Source organism: Etheostoma spectabile, chromosome 17 (assembly GCF_008692095.1).
Source record: "Etheostoma spectabile isolate EspeVRDwgs_2016 chromosome 17, UIUC_Espe_1.0, whole genome shotgun sequence".
NCBI lineage: Eukaryota > Metazoa > Chordata > Actinopteri > Perciformes > Percidae > Etheostoma > Etheostoma spectabile.
In genome coordinates, this window is record NC_045749.1 from 12,603,374 (window position 1) to 12,624,754 (window position 21,381).

Here is a 21,381-nt window from a genome sequence, read left to right on the forward strand (position 1 = left end):
CGTACACACACACACACACACACACAAACACTCACTCACACACACAGTTACTCACACACACACACACACTCACTAGAGCAGGCTAGCGAGCACAGATACACACACATCACATGCAATGGCACGTGCATGTATGGCAAATACTCTCTCTTCCTGTTCATTTCTTTCTTTCTACTTTCTCCCCTCCATCTGGCTGATTCCTCATCCTCCCATTATTCCACCTCTCTATTTAAGATTCTTGCTATTTCTTTATTCTGCAGCCCATGCTTCATTCTTCTTTCATTCCTTGTCTTCGCCTTCGTCTCTCCCCTATCCTCCTTCTCGCCTTGACTTACAGACTCAACCAAAATCCCTGCTGCTCACAGTGTCTTCATCTCTTTGCCAAACCAATCTGGATTTTGGAAATTGTCTCAAAAGGACAGGGATTAGCCCCACACCAATTATCCCCAACCTTACTGAGCAGGGCACAACAACCGCTAGGGTCCCATAATAAGAGACCTGCTGAGGTGGTATTTACGATTAGTGATGGCGTACTCTGCCTCTCAGAGCAGCACGGGCAACCACTGTCAGTGTTGTTAGTAGTGCTGCGTTCAGGAAAGGGCTCCCTGGTACCGTTGGGCTTAAATATGCACTCTCCTGCATCTTTGTATTCCTATGAAGACTGTCATCAACCACATGACTTGCCATGACACAGGCCCACAAGTAATGGCTATTTTGATGATTTGATTCTGTTAATTACTTTGATTAATTGATTATTATTCTCATAAAAAAAGCTTAATTGTATTCTCTCCTGCATTTTATTAAAAAAAACATACTCCTAATTAGTAAAACATAGGTAATTATCATTTAATTGTTTTAACAGTAAAATAAGTATTAACTTAAGTTTAATCAGCAATCAATGTACAATTCATTAGGGATGGTTATTATAGAGTCTTGCCACAAGAACAAATAAAATGCTTTCAAGTACTGACTTGGAAGTTGATTACCATGGCAATAGTCGGAACTTTGAATCTAAAATATTTAATTGCGATTAATTGCATTAATGTCATAGTCAACTCACAATTAATTGCACATTATCTATTCTAAATGTTGGTCTTTTCAATGGAAGCATTTGGCAACTTTTTAAAAGTAAACTTTCCATTCAGAATCCTATTGGCATCAGTTTTGGCATCTTGTGCTCGCCATCCACTCAAAACGTAACTACTCTTTGGCCGGCTCGCAAGCCCAAACAAGTGTGTGCAGCGTGCCTGTTGTTTTGTTCCCGGTCTAGCTAGATCTGGTGTGGTGTAGTTCTGTAACATTACTAGTTGTTGCAACAGGATGTGAAAAAAAAAAAACGTTGGCTAGGCCAAAAAGAACGTTAATCTTGCAATAGAAAATTTGACCCTGTTAAAATGGGTTTGCGTTAACGCCGTTATTAACGTGTCTGACAGCACTAATTTTGGTAAAAGAAAAAAGTGAGTGTTTGTCCTCTTGTAAAAGCTGTCCACTGTAAACATTGGTTTCCTCAAAAAATAATGCTGATTTGGTCCTTACCTTTAACCAAGAGTTTTAGTTTTTTTTTAACTTTGTTTAAATCTTACCATATCATAACCACAGGGCAGTGTATCAGAAAAAGCCTTGTGTTTTGGAATACACAAATTATTTCATTGTTAAGGTATTAGGACTTATTTAAAGGTGGGGTTGCTAATGTTAAAAAAAACTAGCAATATTTGAAAGGAACATCTCCTCGGAGCTCCATCTGACCCCTCCCTCGGGACTCCGACCCACACACAGACATGCACAAGCAGCGCTGCTTCAGAGCAGAGCAGAGAATGGATCGCAGTTTTAGTTCATGTCTCATTCACTAGTAAGCAAACCGTGAGACAGTGATTTGTGGGCGTTTTTACATTTTTCTACAGATGATAGATCTTTTTCGTTCCATTTTCAGAGCCCATACATTATTAATTGCTGTTGGGTTGTAAAGACCATTTCAAACACAATATAAAAAAGTTTGAAATAGTTATAGAGTAATGCCTGGAACTGTCTGCAATGGCTGGCTATTACTTTACCACACAACCAAATTTGTCAAAAATTACATCGGTGAATTTGATTTTCAAACTGTCCTGCTCTGCTTATTTGAGCTGACTTTGTACTCAGAAATGATTATATTGCAGAAACGTGCAGAAAGACTTGTTCTGCCTTGCATCACGCTTAAAGGACAAAGTGATGAGGATAGGCTCAACTTTAACTTTTTAAAGTGGTTGCCGGCTTGGCAACCAGGCTTATCATCAAATCAGCTTTTTGTTGGCATGTTTTAAACTGCCTATATTTGGAGCAATTAATTTCTTATGTAACAAACGTTTTAATAATGAAAAAACGAGAGAAGGGCTTGCAATTTCATTTCCCTTCGCTCTCAAATAGGGATCACGGATCGGATCACCACAAAAAAGATTTACAATATTTGTGTTTAAAAAAAGAAATAAAAAAAGAAAAAGTATATAAAAAAATATTGATCAGGTGGTTGCCAAAGGGGGCAACCAAAGGCCACTAAATGGTTGCCAATTGAATCAATCTGGTTGCCACGGGCAACTGGGTAACCGTTACTGTTGAGCCCCGTGAGGTGTTCTATTATGAGATAACATTTTGCTTGCAATAGCATCTGGAACTTGTCATTACCCATTGGGCTACTAAGAAATCCAAATCATCAAATATCTTTCATATCATTTGTATATTTAGGGCTGCACAATTACAGCCAAAATGAAAATCACACTTTTGTATTTTATTAGAAACCCGAAATACAAGTATAAAAATATGAAAATGAGCATTCTTTCTTACCTTTTTATGCTCATTGTCTAAAATTAACTCAAAACCACACCCTAAACAATCTAAACCCCCTGAAAGTAAGTGGACTTGGTTCACCATCCTTGGAATGACGTGACAAATACTGTACACACACAGAGGAAGTGAAAGTATAATGTGTGTGTGGTAAGCTGCCAGTGTTAATGAAGCATAAGGAACTGACATGTTGAAAAGTCCTGTTAAGTCAGTGTTTTTGACTTGTTCTTCTTATTTGAGTCTGTCACAATTTTGTGACGCGTGATTAAGCTGTCGGAAGGTTGTTGCTAATGTCTTCGCCTGCAGGAATATGCACACAAAGTAACTGGAATGAAAGTGTGTTTATGTGGGAAAGGAAAAGAAATTGCAGAATTTCTCTCTTTCTTGGTAGCATGCTGGTAAATATACTGAAAACAAAACTGTAATTCTCCTTCAAAACATTCTATAGCTGCATTTTGTCTGTACGTGTTTTAAACCTGATTTGTTCTTGTGAATGGGAATTCCATCTGAATGCTAATGTTATCTGTCTTGACAATAACACCATTTCTGCAAGTGTTGTATTTGTTTGTACCTGCCATTAGCATTTGAGCGTCTGTATGCACTTGCAGCAGTGTGTTCTTGTCTGCCAGTCAGTGTTGGAGTAATGCGACTTGAATTAACAAAGCCTTGAAGACAAAGTTAATTGTCAACCATCTTCATCTTTCCCTTCCCACTGAAACTCTCCAGTTTCAGGTGGCATGATATCCAGCTGTCTGATCATTTTCCATGTAGCTTTCACCTATTAATTCTCTGAGTTTAGCAAGGGAACTGACACTATTTTGCTTAGTTGAATAAACAGTACCTAATTTCTCAGCAGATAGCCACTGCTGCATTTACCCATCTGAAGCCAGAGTCCCATGGACATTATACAAAGGGATTGGATGAGAAGTTCAAAAAGTAATGAACATGAACAAAATAAATATTCTCACTTTCTCACTATCTATCCAGTTGTTTTTAAAATTTAGCCTTGAGTGTATGAGACCAAAAAACAAGACGCATTATGAGTTTTTAAACCTGTGCTGCTTAGTGTTAACAAATTAGACTCTGGTTGGTTTTCCCCATTGTTATGATTCATTTGGGCAGATCTGAACACAACATGTACAGTGGGGCTTGAAAGTTTGGGCACCCCAGGTAAAAATTTGTATTAATGTGCATGAAGAAGCCAAGAAAAGATGGGAAAATCTCCAAAAGGGATCAAATTACAGATTACACTGATCATACAAAAATTAAGTTAAAAAAACAAAGTTATACTGAGTATGAAAACTGTTGTTCATTACATTTTACTTCATTGTTGCAAAACGTTCTGTATATAGTTTGTTTGTTACCATGACAACACCATTGATCTGAAGCTCAATGCTGTCATGTAAATAGTTTTCTAATCAGCATTAAATATAACAATTTCTGATCAACCCATATCAATTGCATGCTTAAAATAACATACCGGTTAAAGCCCCGCCCATTTCAAGACCCACTTTTCGACCCACTTCCGGGTTAATTCTGACCACTTCCGGGCTAGGCCCCGCCCAGTCTGAGTACGGATACGGATACAGATAATTCATGTGGTATACAGATACAGATAATGCTGTACTCGCTCATCCCTAGTTTTAACAAAGTGCTGTGGTACATAGGAGGAGACAAGTTAGAATATAGAATATCTTAGAATAGAATATCTTTCCTATTTTGCTCAGTTTATTTTTTCTCAGCTGACCCCAGGGGAGCTCCGTGTCATTACCTAGCTATTGCGCATTTGTGCACCGGTATCCTTTTCTCCCGGTGAGGTTGTGAAGAATGTACCAGGCACGCGCTGAGAGGCCCAGAAGGAGCTTCTACTCTCAGGCCACTTGGATCCTTAATGAGGACACTAAGATTTCAATCCCCCTTCACACACTCACACATATACAAATCATGTACAAATTGAAGGAATGGCATGATTTGACATTACTGTATGTACACACCGCCACCGACTTGAGCTTCTAAAGTTACCGGAAGTCATTCCTTTTCAATGGAAGCCAACTCATTCGACTCATTCTCCCAAAATGCACCACAGAGCGCCACAGGAAGTATTATTATTATTTCTTTTCACCATTGCAACACCTTAATTATGTTATTTATGTAAATACTGTATCATAATATACCTTTAACTATGTAAATATCCACACCTTATATTTCTTTATTTCTTTATTCATATTTCTTATATTTCTAATATCTGAGCAATTGTAACACAGAGTTTCCCTTCGGGGATCAATAAAGTATTTCTGATTCTGATTCTGATTCTCTAAGTGTGTGATCCCCACCGTCTTGGTCATTTGACCTGTACACTATCTATGACCTATACACATGCCTGTACGCACAACACCGTAAAAACGCATTGTGTGACAGTAATAATCATCCGTGTATATAGGTAAATGGATTATATGAAGCCTTTATGCTAAATTTTTGCATTATGTAGTAATCAAAGTACTCGAGTTACTCAAGGAATCATTTCAGCTCTGTTTCCTCATTACATGATTAGTTTAAGACACTGTGATTGAATGTAGATAATTGTTTAATTAGATCAAAGCACTATTTAGCATTGAACTTCAGTGGACATTTAATTTCAACTGGAGGATAGACCGATTATAGAGACTGCTTTTAATTTGTCTCATTTTCAGCTTTGCAAACTTAGACTGCATTTTATTTTTGGGGACTTCTACTTTTATAGTAAAAGTCCGCTGTACATCTGAGCTTTGGGTGACTTTCCCAAGTTATTCAAATGAATGTGAAAGCTTTTTCCTCTACGTCTTTCCTCATTTTTCTCCTGTTTAGTTTGGCTTTGTGCTCCGCGGTGCTGCTGCCCCCTCTGATTATGTGTAAAAGGAACAAACATGGCCCCTGAAAATAAATACATATTCATTGTAATTTTAACAAGTACAAGGTTGTTGTGTTGCTCCCATTTTCAGCGCTAGTGTGAATAATGCACATGCAGCATAGGAAACAGCAGTTTCTAATTTTAAAAAGGGCTTTTTGTCATATTGTTGGTAGTGACACATCTCAGTGTGGTCATTGCTCTGTACACAGATCAACACCACATCAGAAAAGGAGCAAAGATTAAGTCTGAAATGCAACCGTCTCTACAGTTTCTTTGTATTTTTTAATCCCCTTGACATTTTATATCTTCAGACAGAAAGCATTGGTCAGACTTTGGTCATCTGTCTTGAACACTGAAAGATCAAGAGGCTTTAGAAAGACTCCAGCTTCACAACGATTCAGCCAATCTGGGCTTTTCCAAATGCTCACATCAATTTTGGATCACAAGCCTTTGTCAGTTTTAGTCATGAGTTACTGCCCATCTTCCATCGTTCAGTTATTTATTTAAGTCCCAATGTTTTTTGTTTTTCTTTTGAGGGGGGGCTTTTCCCCTTTATGAGTGACAGTGGATAGACGGAGAGTTGGGGGGATGACACGCAGCAAAGGGTTTGATTTAGATTGACGTTTAATTTAGATGCCCGTTTTTTTGAACCAAGTCCTTTTTTTAGTGTGCACACATTTTGTGTATTTTGTGTCTACAACTCCTCCTTTTGTGTGGTCGACCCTGGACTTTTCTGTCTTTTTTGTGCAAGCAATTCTTTATCTTTTATATGTTATTCATTGATTTGTTTGGAAAGAAAGGCACAATGGAGCATGCACATTGCATCTGCTACACTGTCAAACCTTAAAAGTTTAGCTTTGCCAGATACTGTAGCTACAGTACTGTAGTTTTAACCAGGATTCCACCACTAGTTGACAAATAACACCAGCCAAAGACAGATTATTTAAATAAACCCAAAAATAAACCGAACAAATAAGAGAAAATTACTCATTACATTTATGGCACATTTACATTACTTTTGGCATCCAAATGTGGTATTATTAGCTATCACAGCCACATTTAATGCTAGCCATCTAAAATATATGTATATTGTGTTGTAAGGTTAAATAGTGTCCATCACTCACAAATGTTCCTGTTGACTTTCTCCTGTTTCTTATCAACTTTGTTTGTAACGGCTGAATAGTTTTTGTAGATTTTCAACAAGGACAGTGGCTGCTGATAGATTTCTAGTAATGATTCACATGATAGTATTGTTGTTGTTATTGTTGAATACTTATTTTTAACTGTTTTTAAGTTTCTTATGTACCCCTGTATGGTGTCCTTGAGTGCAGAGAAAGGCGCCTTTAAATAAAATGTAGTATTATGTTCACACAGTCTGTACTGACTGAAATTTCCCAGCTATTTCCCTTGGGACGAATACTATCTTAGCTTATCTGAAATTAACTTGGGCGATATATGGCAACAAATATGATCACGATAATCTTTTCCATATTGATCAATATTGATATTTATCACGAAATATAATTTGATAATGCTGCCGGTTTGAAGAGTATCCTGATATTAACTGAAGCCTGAAGAAACCAGAGGGTTCATTAGTTAAACTTTGGAACATAGTTTATTAACATGAAAAATAGAATAACATAATGTAACTTTTAACTCTGCAAACATGGCTTGGTTTAGAATATATTTTGTTATTGAATAATATATTGAATGAACGTCTAAATGTAAACATTTAACTTTGCAAACATGCTTTATCTGCCTTAAAACAGTACAAGATAGTAATGTAAATGAAACTAAAAGCTCTGACTACTATCGCATTCACTTTTCATATGTGCAATGGTCACAGAGGACAACACAATTGATTGTTGTTTTTTAGCCCTGCTAGTGCTGCTAACAGCAGAAGAACCACTAAACCATTGGACAAAACTTTGGGCTTGCGTTTTCAAACTCTTGGTGTGGTCGCTGGGATGGTATCTTTTAAAGTGACAGAAAAGATTGGTTGTGTGTAATCTGCACTTTGTCACTTTTGAGATATCCAAACCACTTCCATGTAATTGACGTTGTTACCTTATTTGTCAACAATTTCCTCAGCTTTGGAGAATAATGCAAGTTAACATTCACTGTTGCTTTTGTGCCCATGCCCCTCGGTTCCACTCTTTTCTTCCATTTCCTTCAAAGCTGGTCGCTCAAAAATTACTCTGCGTAGGAAATGGGCCTGTACTTTGACGGGCAAGCCAAAAACGTCTTCTTCTGCTATTGACGTTTTTTGACTTTTGGTGCGCATTACCCTTCTAAAATGGAATGGGGTTTATTTCTGCTGTGTGATAGGCTGTCAGATCTATCCATATTGAGTAAAACATGTCCAAAGTTAATCATTGTTATTGACCTGAATTTTATCGCCATCCAGTATCAAGATCGTTTCATCGCCGAGCCCTAGATGAAAGTCAGAATCTCAGTATTTTAATGTGAAGTTTGATGTCCCTTAATTTTCATATAAAGAGCACAATTTGCAGTAGCCAACTTATCTCAACATGGACTGAAACTCCACCGCATAGAGCTTGAGTCAAAGTCTGAAGGTCTCCTGACCCTTTCTTTTTTTCTGTTTGACTCTCCTGTTTTGACAGATGAATTTTGGTATGTGTAGCATAATTAATGATAGGCAGTATTATGTGAGATACTCAGAGATGAATAAAGGTGTTGGCCTTGGCTATTACTCCCTCTGTTAGAGGGAATCAGCATGAGCACCTCACAGCTCCTCTAGATCTGTCTAAATTTGCCTTGGGCAGGCATGACCAAGGTCACTGAAGCCTTGCCATCATATTCACATACTGTGTTTACTATATATAAAAGCTATGGTCATTTGTTACTGTGTTGAAATGCAGTATAGTCATGACTCTATGGGTGGATACAATTCAATAACGGAGTAATCTGTTTATTTTTGCATTCATGTGTAATGAGCAAGTACTATATGTATTTAGGACTGGCTATTTTCCATGTCTCTGTTATCAGTGTCTAATTATTCCTCTTATTGATCTACTCTTGGTCTTCCTTCTCATACACAACCACACACACACACACACACACACACACACACACACACACACACACACACACACACAAAATGCATTTTCCTCGGGGGGTTATCTGCTCCCACCCTTCACAGAGCTCCCAAGTCTCTCTTCCCTACTGTCTCACTGTGTGTGTGCTGGTGTGGGGCTGAAGGAACAGTCACTAATAGAAGTCGTGGACTGGGCCGTCACTCATTCTGCTATAATAGCGCCGGGCCCCTCTGGATGCCAGCGATAAAGAGACTGTCTCTGTTCAGTGGGTGAGAGGCCTTTGTCAGCACTGGAAGAAATTAAATATTTGATCGACCACCTTTTAAGATGCAGTTTAGTGTGTGTGTGTGTGTGTGTGTGTGTGTGTGTGTGTGTGTGTGTGTGTGTGAGCATACATGAGAGCCTTGTATGTGTGAGTTTGTGGAAAGATGAGGGGGAAAAAAGAGAAATTCAGTTTGACACAGCAACAATAAATCCTCTTTGATTGTCTGTTTCAGAGTTTGTGTATGTTGTGTGTGTGTGTGTGTGAGACCACTAATTACCGCAAAGCTTGTTCCTCTGTATGTTTGTTGCTGTAGGGTCACAAAAACACACTCCTGCCAAGTCTCCCCCAACAACATTTGGCTTCAGAAATGAAGTCTTAGAGGAGACAACGTGGAAACAAATTGGACTCTGGATAGTGAGAAATAGACCAATGAGGTAAATGTTAACTTGCAGTGTGCGCAGGGCATTGTTTTCATACTGAAACTCGGGAATTATGTCAAAAAACATCTAGCCTTCTTATTATGTGCCGTATTGCACAACTAGATAGAAAAATAAATCTTTTTTTGGCTTATCTATCAAACAGCTGGGCTAAAGTTTCTATTACTGTCTCTATTTACTCTCCTCACACATCATAATGACTGCCCTTGTATGAAACAGTCTTACAGGCAGCCTTTTGTCCCATAATGTCAACATGCACCTCATTAGAATAGTCCCTAAGGTAATGCTGGGGGGGGGGCTTTGATTGACAACACTGGCATTCAGACTTAGGGGGTGGAGACAGTGGGGAGACAGTGCGGCAAGGTCAATGTCAAGGGAGAATAAATATAGAGAGACCTGCCAGTGCTTATAAAATCTGTGGCACATAGTGAACTACCTCAGTCATCCCCACGCACACTCACACAGTGGGGAGCAAGGCCACAGGGTGAAGGACCATGGTGAGACAATGGTATGCAGTGTGGATGTGGGAGAGTGAAATATGTAACTCCCTTTTCCCTGGGCCACATGATCCTCCGGGGGGGTTCCCTCGTAGCCAAGCATGGCAGCATAGTGGCTAATCTCGCCGTCAGGCCATTAACCTCTGACACCTGGCTCATGTCATTACTGCGAGCGGCCATGCGGACAAGCCGAGACAAGGACATCCCTTTTTAAGATTTGAAATGTGGTGTGGTAATTCTGTGGCAATAAACTCCATTGTCATTTTTAAGTGTCTTTTCTCAGCATTCACCCTACTCTCAAGAGTGGTCTTTGTAAACTCTTTTTCATAAGAGTTGATCACAGGCGTGAGAGCACTGGGAAGGAAACTTATTGCTAATTCTGTCCCACATTTATACTCACGGCAGATGAAGAGAGAGAGAGAGAAAGAGAGAGCGGCAAATATGATTATGACGGATTTCTGCCAAACTGCTGGTAATGCGGCTCAGGGAGAAAAACACGTCCAAACACATAGACACAAAAACAAAACACTTACACACCCTGTTCCCCTCCATGCACATACACACAGAATACAGGAAGACGGGCAGCTGCTGATTGAATAAAGGTAAAATTAACTGGGAACTTTGTGAAAGTTGTGCTGCTCCGCAGGCGACAATCCGATTAACTTCATTAACATACCTGGCTAGAGCTACGCTGCTGGAAAGGAAGACACGCTGTATAGAAATAGACTGTGTGTGTGTGTGTGTGTGTGTGGTGTGTGTGTGTGTGTGTGTGTGTGTGTGTGTGTGTGTGTTGAAAGGGGGGAGGGACAATTGGGATGAGCTAGTAGCCAGATGGAGAGGTGAGGGAGAAGGGAGGGAGGCGGAGGTAAGGGGTGTGCTGAGTGATATCTGCAGTGTGCAGGGTGTGAAGCGTGTCATCTGTCATCTAATAGAAAACCTGTGTGTGGCCCAAACTGAAATGTGAAAACACATCCCTTTCCCTTCTCACTCTCTCTCTGTGCTGCTGTTTGTACCCACAGGGTAAGCAGTCCAATCAGTAACGGTTCCTCTACTGTCCCTGTCCATCCGTCTGCCTCTGTCTCTCTGCCGCTCTGTCACCTGTCACATATGCAGGTGACGCAATTTCCCACATTAAGTAAGGCCAAAAAGTAAGGCTGTGTTTGTTTAATGCAAATTTTAAGATCTAGACGCATTTGCAGAGCCAGAGTAACAAGCCTCTCATTTACTTTTTAGATGAGTGGGCCTTTTACTGTTTGTTGACAGTTATCTTCAAATGAAAGGCTTGATTGGCAAAATATGCTTGAAATTAGTCCTATGTGTTCTTAAAAGAAGATCTAATCACATATTGTTCATCACCAGAATTTGAACATGAGATTCAGTTCAACTTTGATGTTACTACAGCTGGTGCAGCTTTGAACAGTGAGGTAACCATAACGCCTGTAAGCTGATATGTTCATATTTAGTCTCTGAGCATCTTTCGACTCTTTAGAAAGATGGCACCTGTCATGAAGTGTTTGTGTGTGCATTTTCTGATGACGGTAGCGGGAATACAAGGGCATGAACAGTATGTGCACCATTCTGCAAGTTTTAATTCATATCACTTGTTCTTGTTTTGAAAGATGGAAATCTATTGCAAACCATTTAAGACGGTCTTGCTCAAGAATTAACATTCTTTAACATTCAGTTTTGTTTTGTTGTGTTAACGTGTTTCACGAGAAGTGACGCTTGTTACTCACATGTGCAAACTGTCAACTGCCTTCGCAGGGACTTCAAAACCGCTGCATATTTTAGGAATGACATCATCCACCCTTGGGACATGAGATATATTAGCAGTCTATTCAAACCCTTGCAATGTTTTTCATCCCACAGCGATTGTGATGACAGCCGCCCTCTGGTTTGTGACCTAAAAGATTATACATCTCTCCTCGTGGGGAGCTCAGCCCAGTTAACTCCCCGGCCTTTTACATTTAGCAGCGCAAAAGATGAGTCTGGTTGCCGTGCAATCGCTTACCACATTTTCCTCCTCTAATGAAGACTAAGTGCGTTTTAGTGTTCTAATGGCTCTGTATTATACTCCATCTCATCGAGTTTACTTTTACAGTGGCTGATTGAGGCCAAGACCCATTGATATTCTGCCTTAAAGAGTAGAGGGGTTGTAAATCGTTATATACACAAGGTTCATCCATTTTAGTGTTTAATTATTCATGTGATGTAACATTTAAGGCCTTAAACACATGAACCATGTAGTAAAGAGCTGCACACGGAGTCATTAAAATGATTTCAGCAGATTGATGGCAGGATTAATGTAAAGCCCAATATTTATGTTAAGATTATTTTTTTGGGCATTTTATGCCTTTATTTTCCACAGGACAGATGAAGACATGAAAGGGGTAATGACGTGCAGCAAAGGGCCACAGGTCAGATTCAAACCTGCGGCCGCTGTGTCAAGGAAGAAATCTCTTAATGTGTGTGCCTGCTCTACCAACTGAGCTAACTCTGCCACAGCCCAATAATTTCTGTGATAAATTATGGTAAGAATTGCAAAAAAAAAAAGCTAAAAATAGCTTCCATAGGGCACTTTTAATAAGTCAGTGCTAAAAGCTAACTGGAGATTTTAATGATATGATAGTTTCCAACTGAGCTGTCTCTACTGTAAAACGTCTTTAAAATACATTTTAATTTTTTTTCACAGAATCTTAGTCCTGGTGGGGGGACACTCAGGCCCTGTGGGCCACCGGGCTTGCAATACACCGGGGGGGGGGGGGGGGGGGGGTCCTGCTTCATTGGGGTAGGGTTAGCGCGCAAGAGGGATATTTTGAAATAAAAACATTTCAATTTTTAATAACTTTAATTTTCCCTATCATAGACATAGCTAAGGACATCCACCTTTCTATAGACTTATTTTGTTGGTGCTACAGTTTCATGTAAGGTATTATTTTGATGCCTAAATATGTAAAATTGGTTGAGGACTTGAAAGTAAATTAGTATGTTTTTAATTATTAATTATATAACTTTAATTTCTGATGCTCTTTGTATGTAGTATATTCATCTTCACTTCTTGCCTTTTTCAGGGTCATTATATTCAGTTTGATCTTCAGCAAAGGGGTGACTGACTGATTGGCCAATCATGAATATTCCACAGTTTAATCATACAAACTCTTTGGTTGCCTTAGTTGTATTAGGATCACTGTCTTGGCTGCTACATAAGATCTGAAATGCACAGAGAGTATAAAATGGCTACAATTCCTACATGGTTCCCCCAGTAATGGTGTCAATGGTGTCGTTGCTGAAGGTTAGCACTTTTCCTTAAAGTTTTTTAACTTCAAATGTAATGTGCTGGATATGGATGAGCGAGTACAGCATTATCTGTATCTGTATCTGTTTACCACATGAATTATCTGTATCCGTATCTGTACTCGGACTGGGCGGAGAGAGAAACAAAGAGAGAGATGGGGGCGGGGGGTTGGAATGTGTTTGTGTGTGTAACTTCATTTGTAATAATTATTCATTTATACTGCAACTGCCTTTTTTTTTTATAAAACACAGCAAGAAAGTTTCTGACACTCAAAAAAACAGGTTAGAGCCAATAGGCAGTTTAAAAAAAACCAAAAAAAAAAACATCCGACGGCAGAGATGCAACGCGAGTCGCATTCTACCAAGCACTATGTCTGAACAAACCCCACGTTACCAGAAGTTTCCTGGATACTAGGTACTAGTTTAAATCGAAGTATAAAACAAACTTGAAGCTTGAAGAAACCCTAAATGTTAACGGGAAAGCCCCGCAGACCTGGAGGGGAGAGAGCTGTTCACTTCTGTGTCCTGAGTGCGTGTGAGCGGAGCGGCACACTGCAACACAAGAAATCTGTGTGTGTAGGGAGGGGCGCTGGGACTAGCCTATCACAGAACGGAGACATAGTCAATGGAGACTTTCATTGAATCCGAGTACAGATATTGACTCGCATTACTCGTATAATACTTGTACTCGGCAAAAGTGCTTTATCCGTACCGGATACTCGTTTCAGCCGGGTACTCGGCTCATCCCTAGTGCTGGAGTACAAAAGCCAAAACCATAGAAAATGTGACACTGCCATACGACTCACTTAGCTTTGTATTTGTTTCTGAGAAGTCTTAGAGTCCTTTGAGAAAGTGATTTACATATTACTCCACTACAAGTAGGCCTTCTCTTTCTCTGCTTGACCATTATCCTATTTTCTCTCTCTTTCTCTCCCACACACATAATGCTGACCCATTACAAAACCTAGTGCCTTGTTCTGTTACTGTGCACACCTTTAATTTGGTTGTGTTCAGGTAATTTTCTGCTTAGCTGAAACCCCTGTATCAAACCATGGATTTATTGTTTCTGTCTGACATCTTACACAATTTGCAGCAAAGTCACCACCACACCGTCGGGTGTGCACTGATATAATCTACTTTAGGTACATTAGGCAGATATAGTATTTGTATAATTTGCAGCAATTATAGAAAAAACATAAAAGTAGCATATTTGACATCAGCCAAATGTTTCTAATGGGATGTTTTGAAGTTGGATCTGTGTTCCAATGTCACGGTACAACCTAATTCCAGCTGGACATTTTCTTTATATTAAGTGTGTTAAAACCTAACTGACAAAATGAAATGCACTTAAAGATATCAGTATACATACACAATTTTGACTCTTGAATGGTATTGATTGACTCTATTCTCCCACAATGCCATTAAGACAAGGAAATGGAGCAGCTGTTTACAGCTAAAGGATTAAGACAAATTGCACTAAGTGGGGAGACAGCTCTAGGAAGATTAGAAAAAATAAGACTTGGAAAATCGTTTGCTAATCAGTCTAATTCACAACATATTTACTAAGTCTGTTGATGCACATCTTATTTGTATAAGATGTATACATTTCTAAAATACATTAATTTCTTTCACACTAACTGCTAATGCATTAAGCTATGAAGATTAGTATGTACTAATAGCATAGTCTGGATTTGATACAGTCTTTCTGTGATTGTGTCAGAAAGAGGAAGACAGAAAGCTAAATTTAGGCAAGGATGACTAAACTAAATGGAGCCAAAGAGCAGCAAGTAAACAAGCACCTGTCAGTCAAAGCAAAATGCTTCCAAACATAGTTCTCTTAAAGCCTCAATGGAAAAATAACTTTAAATGCTTAAAATAATTAAAAAATAAATGTCATTAGACAAGTTAGATGTCCCTCTTTAAATTCGTAGATACATTAAGGCAATTAGACATTTGCACCAGCAGTTATGGTTATTGATTGGATTTGGTTGACAGGGAGACAAAGCACCTGACTAGCTGCCTGTTAGATTTGACAGCTTAATTTCAGCTGCAGACGGGCTGTCTGTGCATGTCCTGTATGTGTGTATGTCTGTATGCTGGTTACAGATTTAGATCCTTGTTTTGGGGTGCGGTCTGCAGGCTGTGAGCAGGATGCTGAGATGACAGCAGTCACAGGGGGGAAACCATCAGATGTAGAAGTCAGCTGACAGACAGACTTATTACACTGCCTGTCCCCCTCCTGAGTCGAGGCCCAGATACATATGGTATTAGGCCAAATGCTGCCTCACTGGCCCAGTTTATGCATAGCCTGGTAGTTTAGGTGTTGTGGGACATCCATATGCCTAAACTCAATCCCTTTTTGTTTCCTGTAAGCCAGAATGTGCCAACTACAATTTGAAGCAAAGGAGCAACTATGTTGGGTAAATAAGTTTTTGGTAAACAGTAAATTTGTTTGTATTTATCAAATGTAAGTTGATTGCAAAGAGGTCCCATTTTATTTAAATCAAATTATTTTTCCATTGAACAAATAAGATCATCTTGTCATGACAGATGGTAAAACAGTTTGCGATGAGCGTGCACCCTAAAAAATTCATTACCAGAACCTTTTAGGGTGCACGAAGGGGCCGACCATCTAGTGAACCCAACAATAGTGACACAGGCTTCAGTATGAGGACTTGCATTGTTTACAGACTTATAAAAGTTTCTCACCATCTGAGTAATGTCTGCAGCAGAACACCTCACTTCCATTACCAAAATTACCCAAAACCTGGCCACAATAATCAAATAAGCGACCCCTAATGCTACCACACTGTCACTCATTGATGGTAATGGTAGATATTGGGCACAGAACACGATTATTATAATACGGGACCACTATCAAGATAGCATACAAGACAACATCCAGATCCTCATTCAACTGTCAACTCAACTTTTACATTGCTTCAGCTTGGGCTGGGAGCCTCGTAGGTTTAAACAAGACACATTAGACAACATACCACTGACAACACTGACCACATCAGGGCACAGCAGCCATCCACTGGTGCCATACTGACAGAGGCACAGGGACACATAACAATTACCAACAGACAGCCTCAGCCCACCACATCCGCGCCTGAACTCATGCACAGTCACTCAATTACAGACAGGACCCCTGAACTGAAATACAGCGTGACGACATAGTGGAGGACAGACAGCACACTACAACACACACAAAGACAGAAACATGCTAGCGGGACAACAGTTCAACGAGACAGCACAACTACATGTCCCACCCAAAGTCGTCGTCCCCCGTGATAACAAAAATATCAATAAACTGGCAGACAAAGGAAACTCAGTGGTCATCTTGGACCGTCAACAGTATGTTTGGTAAGTTTACAGACAATTAAAAGATAAAACTTATTTATATTGGCTTAAAATAACCACTGTTGTCGGCTATGGCCACTTAACAGGCCACACGTTGAAAACAGCTGTAGCCCGCTTGCCTGGTCTTCTGGTATCGTTAGCAGTTAGCAGGGTTAGCTTGGCGGCGTTAGCCAGGACCAGTCAGGATCACTTTACTGTCTGTCTCAATTGTCCATTGGGATTTTGTGATGTCGCAATCGCAACATTTCATGCAAATTCAACCAATTACCGTGAATTTGGTGCAACTCCCAATTTTGACCAATCACCGCAACTTTCTCTGCAAATTTGACCAATAACCGGAGTCTCCCCCAAATTCAACCAATCCCAGCAGTCCCACAGACTTTTTCAGTAAAGGTCAGTGCCTCTGCGAGCCAATGACCAAGCGGGAGTGAGAATGGGTTGATGTCACGCATACGTCGCCAAAATAATTTCCTTGTTTCTGAAATGAAGACAAGACGTGTGTGACTCGAACACATTTACCAACAAAACGCACAGCGAAAGACAGCGCAAAACATTTCAGACCATCCTGCTAACCTGTATACATTTTAACATCAAAGTTTGCTGTGACGTTTTTTGTTTAACGCCTCCAGGATGTTTCTCATCTGACTGAGCACAAATATCTCTGGTCCGAATCTTCAAAAGGATAATTACTGCAGTGCAGTAACATGATAATTATGGTGCAGTTGGGCTCAGATTAGAGTTTTAATTAAATCTTCTCTGGCCAGCTGTGGAGCAAGAACAACAAAACACTTTTTTACTAAAAGAGTGCTTGGCACTTGGCAAAGCTTCATCATCTGATAAATAGCAAGAGATGGATTTGTATTCTAGCTGATGCCAAAACAATGTCTCTGCTTGACTGGAGCTACATCCTTGTTGTTTTTAGCTTAAAACAAGGTTAAGAATACTAGAGAAATCTGTCAGGGTCAATCATGATAGTATTTCATTATCAAGTAACCATTGGCCTTGGCTACAAAAGCAGATGGGATACAGATTTACAAGAAGGGCCATCATGTAAACACATTTTTTATTATATTAGCATTGCTATTTTACTGAGCTTTAATCTTTCAGTTGACCTTGAACACAGCTGGACTGTAAAATGTTGTTTAATTACTCAAACCATTTGGTCCAGTGTTGAGTCTTGGCTCTTGTGTTCCTTACAAGGTGGAAAAAACTGCCAGTAGGATGAGATTGGGATAGATGTAGTTTCAGATCCAGATTTTAGATCTGGACAGTTGCGGTGTGCCAGGTCTGAGGTCAGCCTGTAGTCCTGCATAGACAAATCAACCCAGACAGGTCAGGTATATCTGCACAGATGTGAGATTGCTTCTCTATAATCCCATCTTTGTCTTAAAGAATTAGCACACAACACCACAAGTACTTTGGTGCTAATGCAGATCCATTAAGTCCTGCTTGCTGCATACGTGTCAGGCTGCTTGTGTCACCCGCCAGCATGTGATCCACTGTCTAAAATGCCAGCCGGGCTGTAGGGCTGAATATTATGACGGCGACAATGATTTTTGACAGGGAAGCTCTGACAGGCTCTGACAATGAGCAGAATGCTGCATGGAGCAGAGCGGCAGAGTGGAAATCTGTTGCTACTCTGCTGTCTGAGGTCACATCACCGCTGCTGACATACAGCCAGTTAGGGGCATGCAGACAACATTAAACCGTGCGCACGGATTACTTTCTGTTTTCTCCGCTGACCCCAGGGGGCTCCGTAATAGTACAATTGGATCAAAGTCCAGGATGTTAGCAGCCAGCGTTGTTCTCCCCTGAAAGAAATTGTTTGTTCATTTACCATTTGTCAGGAGGGGTGAGTGTTTACGATTGCTTCACACTCATAAAGAGGCAGTGCTGTACAGTAATTAAATCAAGTCACTCCCCTGTCTTTTCTGAAGAGATTTTGTTTAGTGCGACCCCTGTGCCCCACATGTCCTTTTGAAATGTCAACTGAAGACATATCTCCATCTTGACATTTTAAGCAAATGCTTCTCATAATGATACAGTTGTACGGGGTCACACAGAGGAAACTGTAGCATCAAATATTCTGGTTCTCTGGGTACCATCACTGAGTCACTGATACTACTACAAGCTAGTTTCCTGCCAAGATTTAATCGTACAATATGCAATTTGGTAACGTTTATCCATGTCATTTTAATGTAATAGCTGAGGTTTCTACCAACATACCGTAATTCCTCAAATAAAAGCCGTGGCCTTTATTTACCTGAACCGCAGAAGGTACCCGGCTTTCATTTGAAGTAGGCTTCTATTAGAGGTAGATCTTTAATTCTAATTCTATCTGTGTGATAAGTATAATTGTTGTTAATAAATTGTTTTAAATGAAAAGCCATGGCGTTCCAGTGGACAGAGATCATTCATTTTTTTAAGAAACATTTGCAAATCCTCATATACAACAACAGCCAGAAGGGCAACAGAGCAACTTGGGTAAGAAATAATCAAACACCACCACTGTGTCAGTTTGAACCCTGTAAATGTACCGGGTATATATTTTAAATACAGGTACTAAAGTATTGCTGGTAGTTTACGATAAGAGCATACAGGAGCTAGCCGTGCTCTGCTGTCAGCTAATCTTGTCGGCTCAACCTTCTAAATTGTTACGTTTCTTGTGTCTCGGATTCTCCTGGGGTCAATGTTGAAATGTCTCGCAGATTTTTCACCCGAGTTCTCCTCTGCACACAGTACCTTAAAACTCTTTACTTTTTGTTTTTGAAAAGTCCGTCATTATCTGCTGTCACTAAATGAGAACTGTGTTACATTTAATGTAGTTACTGCCATCTGTTGACACCTGTTTGTTACTACACGCTACACTGCTGAGTAACACATACAGCTGCACTGAATAAAAGACCAGTAGGACAGTACTTTACATGAGTACCGTAGTCCTGAAAAACAAAGTGTGGAAAAAAGCATGAATATATTGTTGAATCTGTTAAATTAAATTAGTAGAAATGTACATTACAATAAACTTGAATGCATTATGTGAAAGGCACTTGGGAGATTATCCACACAATTTTTTCCCTGGCCTTAATTTGAGGCAGACCTTTATTTGTCCGTGTTGACCACGCCCCCGGCCACTATCAGAGGCCCAGCTTTTAATTGACTACCGGTCCTTATTTGAGGAATTACGGTTATGTTTTTCGTGATTTGATGCATTGGTAGCTGACCAGTTCACGAACAAGCAAGCTTACATAATGATTTTGGGGAGGGAGGAGTTTATTGGAACAAACCCCGGTAAGGTTTACGGAGATGTACAGATTGCCGCTCTTCAGACTTCGTTAGCATGGTTAGCACCTGGCGCTGGAGTTAAGTGCTGGCTGGGTTCGGATTGCTGTGATGATAGTGGCTAGTTGCTAGCTGGCTGGGGGTGGCTCTAATACTGACTGAAGTCTCTTAGACTCTTAGGGCCTTATTTCAAAGATCTAAGCGTACGGCATGAAGCGCCTGTTGCAGGTGCGTTTAGGGTGTGTCCAAATACACTTTTGCCAGTTTGATGGTGGGAAAAAAGGGTCCATGCGCCAGGCGCATGGTTCAAAAGGGTTGTACTTAAACCAATCAGAGCATGGGTACCTTGGTGCATTGCTATTATGATGGCGGATTTGCACCGTAATATTTTTATTTTTTAATCTTTTGCGTGCATGCGCGTGTGCTAGAGCTGTGCTCAGGCTTAGGCGCATTTTACTAATGCAATGTTAAAATAACAATGAAATGCTCCTTTACTGACTTTAGACCAGGTTTTTGTTGGTCAATGGCGCGGTCACTTTCTGCTGCCGCAAGATAGCAATATGCCAAGTATTCAGCTGAACACACCTCCCTGTAAGACGAGCATGCCCATGGGTGCAAAGGTGGGCGCAGGTGCATTTGCTATTTAAATAATGGGGCCGCAGAACAGGGAATTAACAACGTCGTCGGTCTTAAAATAGCAAAGACACTTGCTTCGGTCTTTGCGCAGCGCTGCGCTGGGTGCAAGATAGGGCCCTTAAACGTGCGGTATTATAGCCGCACCCGAGGTGGTGCACACCAGTATGAAGTAAAAATGACCTAGATCTTGCTGACGCACCAGGATTTATAGCGGGCAACCGGGGGTCTTGCACCATTTTATTATTTACAACCGTGCACGATAAAGTGGAAACAGGAAGCCTGAACGAGCTTGAGGGTAATTACTAAGACCTTCCTTCAGCACGCTTTGGAGAAGGCTCTGGCAAAGCGAGACTAAAGGTTAGGGGTCAACCAATATGGATTTTTTTTAGTGACAATACTGTTTTTTTTTTTGTTTGTCCCAACAACCTTAGCCAATAACCGATACGGTCTGCCGATATTTGAAGACAATACTGCTTTTGCTCCCTCAATTTACATCATAAAAATGTAAACCCTGCCACACTGGATTTGTTTTCAAAATCTTCTCTACCATTTCTTAAAAAAAAAAAAAAAAAACATAGATCAGTGTCACTTCTGCATTCATCTTACATTCATATCACCCAAATTTTGTGTGCAATGTGCATCATATGGGTGGGTGCACTGCATATGGTTAACTGTGCAAGGGTAAAAGGCTTTCATCAACATCTACAACACAGCCTTGATGAAGCCTTGCTTGCCGACATATTATAAGACAGATATAACCAGGTCATCACAAAATGTCCTTTGTCAACACATTTAAATAATTTAAGAAAACAATAAAGCTGAAAAGTAGCCATTGAAATAAGTGCTTGAT